Genomic DNA, 4,327 nt, shown 5'->3' with positions numbered 1-4,327 from the left:
TATCGGGCTACCGGGTAAGCTGATAGACTAGGATAGTAGATTGCCTCTCTCTCTCTCTCTAATTCTCTTTTCGTCTACTTCTCTGATTCTCTTCTTCTATATAATATATAGTTAGATATAGTAGTTAGTATAAACTATTATCAATTTAATAATATATGATATGAATTAGATTTGGGCGCATCTAATAATGTTAAACCGTCTTTGTATCATGTTTTTAACTGATATTTGGTTGACCTGGAAAAAAATTTATAGGGTTTAGGATGATAGTTAATCGATTTAGAGTTGCATAGTGGTCTCCACTAGGGTTGATGTGGTGTATCAGCCTCCTTGGGTTATAGTATTTAATCATTAATGAGTATTTAGAGCAAAATAGATGAAAAGAAGTTTGTATAAAAGTTCTAAAAAACTAGTAGAACATAATCGGATTCCTCTTGGGTTGAGGTTAAGGAAAGAGAAGTAATGATACGTGTGGCAAGAATAATGTGTAATTTCATGACTAATAGTAGGCCCAGTCCTCCAACTACTATATTATATATTATTATTAGTTATATATATATATTACTTATAGTATATATATATATATAAATATAGATTGATCGTTTCTGTTGTTTATGATAGCATAATTTTGTATTATCGATTCCATTCGAATTCAAATTCTAGTAAAATTTTGGATATCTGTAACTAATTAACTTAATTGGACATAATTATTCATAGTCTCGCGTTGACCAACTATGGAAATGGGGAGTTTTTTATTAAGAGTTGTTATTTCATATATGTCCACAATATAGTGATCATAACAATATATTTCCTACAAAGGTTCAAATTCATATATTTTTCCTTGCAAAAGTTTAACATTTACAAGAATGTTTCGTTTGCCGTGTTAGATCCATTATGATAACGGTTAGGTTAATCGCATATGTTAATATTATTAGTTTTTGACATTTTTATCTCTGTTTATTATAGTTATATGTTTGGATAGAGATTATATTGTGTGTGATGACAAAATTGAAATATATAAAACGGTTTCTACATTGTCTTTTTCTAATTGTAGGTAACAGATAGATGATATTTGAATAACTTTAGGACTTGTTGCATAAAGACATGATAAAAGTTGAGTTTGTAGCGATATTTTTTCAGCTCATTTATTATAGACATGTATGAAAATTCTTATTTGAAAATACTTTTCTCCCCTCCACGAAAGGATGTTAATAAAGTCTAGGAATAAGAGAGGTATGAGAGAGTACCTGATGTCGGTAAGAGGCAACTTTAGGATTAGTTTCTTGTACGAAATGAGCACAAGAAAAGTTAAGTAGATTGCAACATTGAGCTTCTGTTCTCAAGTTAATTTAAGAGTACGTCAAGAAAATAAATAGGCAAAATGCAAAATCTTGTAAAAATAGAATGTTAAACTTTTGTAGGTGAAATTGCAAATATTATTTAAATAGTATAAATTTTTTTTTTATCAAAATTCAGTAAATGTTGGTTGACTTACACCTTTAACAAGTCAAACGGCTAATAGCCGTTAAACTAGTCGATTTTGTGGATCATTTCATCCTGTCTACTTAAATAATTTTTCAAAATTTATTGAAATTTGTTTCTATCATACTTTAAATGTTCATAGAATTAATTTTTACAATAGCGAGATATCGATTCAGTCCCTATTATCTAATATGACTGTAGGGCATGTTTGTGACTAGTTCTGGTAAGTGATTTCGTCGTAAAGTGATTTTGGGTTTGAGAAATGATTTTTGGGTGAAAGCTTATGAGCGTTTGGTTGTTTAGAAAAATTGATTTTATGACAGGTAATTTTCTTGAAAGCTAGTTTCGCAGCAAAAATTTTTATGTTGTGAAGTTATTAATATTTTTATAACTTTATTTTAAATAATTTAAATTTGATTTAAATTATAAAAATTAAATTTAATTTAAAAGTATAAGTTTTTAGATTTCAATTGGTACAAATAAATTTTGAAGTTAAATTTTAAATTTAATCTGAATTTTAAAATTTAATTTAAATTTTCAAATTTAAATTCAAATTTAAAATTTCAAATTTAAATTTAAATTTTCAAATGCTAATTAAATTATTCAAATTTTTCAATTATTAAAATTTAAAATTTTGAAAATTAACATTTAATTTTAAATTCAGGTTTTAATTAAATGTTGAATTTTAATTTAATTTGAATGTTAAATTTGATTCAATTTGTAATGTTTGAAGTTTGAATGTTTCAATTTAAAAGTACATTTAACATTTAAATTTGAAATTTAAATTTTGTTTTGAAATTTAAATTTTGAATTTGAATTTTGAATTTAATTAATTTGAAATTAATTTAAATTAATTTAATTTGAATTGAGTTTAAACTTAATTTTAAAATTTTATTGTTAAATTTTAAATTTGAAAAGTTGAGATTTAAAAATTCAAATATGAATTTAAAATTTCAAAATTTAAATTTAATGTTAAATTTATACTTTGAATCTAAAATAAAATAAAAATTAGAAGTTTGAGTTCAAAATCAGAATCAGTTTTGGAAAAGCAGCTTTTTCCTGCTTGTGATTATGGAGCTTTCAAAATCAGTTTTCTGATTTTAAAAAGTAGAATCATTGTTCTCCCAAAAGGACAGTAGCTGAATTTTTTTACTATTGTTGTTATAGAATAAATTATAAAAGAACCCCCTACCCCTTACAAATTGTATCAATTAATATCCGGCCTCTACCCTTTTATTTTTCTTCATCAATCCCAAATTACAACAAGAAAAATGCATGGAGGGCTTTTTAATTTTGAAACAACAGGTATTCTCAGTATTCAATACTCCCTCTCATGTTTGTACTCGAGGTTATTTGATAGAACCAAGACGTCTGGACAATATTAAGTCGGAGAACATTAAAAGATACTGAAAGATATGCCAAAGAGAGATTATTTAAAATATTATATCTAATATCTTTTTTATTTAGGCCGTGTTTGGATGTATAAATATTTTACTTGGTATATCTTCATGATTTATTTGAGAAGCTTGTAAATTGGGTAGATGAGAAGAGTGATCAAATATTTAGAACTGAATATTATATTCAGCCTTCAAGTCATTGTTTCCGATAATATAATTTTCCTCCTAAGAGAAATATATATATATATATATATTCTCCGACCAAATCATGAATNGTTTCCGATAATATAATTTTCCTCCTAAGAGAAATATATATATATATATATATTCTCCGACCAAATCATGAATATCAAAATCTTTCAAGTTGTTAAAATTATTTAGAAAAAACTTCAAAAAATCCCCCGTGGTTTCACACTTTCTCACTTTAGAACCTTATGGTTTAAAGTGTATCAATTTGCCCTCTTATGGTTTTATTTTTATCTTTTCGGTAGCTTTTTTTCTTAATATTTTATTAAATTATATGTAAAAAACTTCAGATACCCACCTAGATTTATCGAATATTTACTTTAGTACCCTTTAATTTTAACTTTGTCACTGATTTAAGAAAAAATAATAATAAAATTGATAATAAAAAGAGAAAAACCAAACCACGGGAGGGCAAATTGATATATTTTAAACCATAGGGTACTAAAGTGAGAAAATGCGAAACCACGGAGGGTTTTTGAAGTTATCCCAATTATTTATTTTTCTTACAATCACATTTGATAATTTTATATAGCTAATTAAGTTATACTTGTGTAACTTATTCTGACTTTTAAACATGACCTCGACCTAATTAAATTTTGAAAAAAAAAAAATACAAAATTAAGCGCCCTTGAATTTTAGCTTTTTTATTTTGTTTTGCATATAGACGTCTAAACATTTAACTTGGCCGATTTGGCTCTCAGAACTTTATCAATAGCTCAATAAGTCTTTGTGCTCAAACGAAGTTACTAATTATATAGCCGTTTTAGCCGCTTGAATTGTATATAATTTTGCAAAACTTTAAAATACAAAGAAAAATACCATTGTTTTCTCTTCGAATTATGGTAATTATACAAATACCGAGATTTAAGAGTAGGATAAGTCAAAAAAACACGTGTATAATTAATAACTTTGATTGATGATAGAGACATACTCAGAAAGTTTAATTTTCAAAATTAAAAATTTATATGACTAATTAAAAAAGTACTAAAGATATAGTGGAGTCTTTCAATTCAAATTGTTTCTTTTGCTTTGTCTAGTGGGATTGGATCTAGAAACTTGGGATGCACGTAATTAAGAAAGTGTCATTGTCAAAGTCAACTAAGGTTACTTATGGGGAAAAAAAAAAATTAATTATTGAGATAAAAATATATAATTAAAATAACTAGTATAGTACTAACACCTTAAGAATTGTAGTGATCAACCTA

This window comes from Ananas comosus, linkage group 18 (assembly GCF_001540865.1).
Source record: "Ananas comosus cultivar F153 linkage group 18, ASM154086v1, whole genome shotgun sequence".
Classification (NCBI taxonomy): Eukaryota; Viridiplantae; Streptophyta; class Magnoliopsida; order Poales; family Bromeliaceae; genus Ananas; species Ananas comosus.
Note: the sequence above shows the minus strand (reverse complement) of the source record.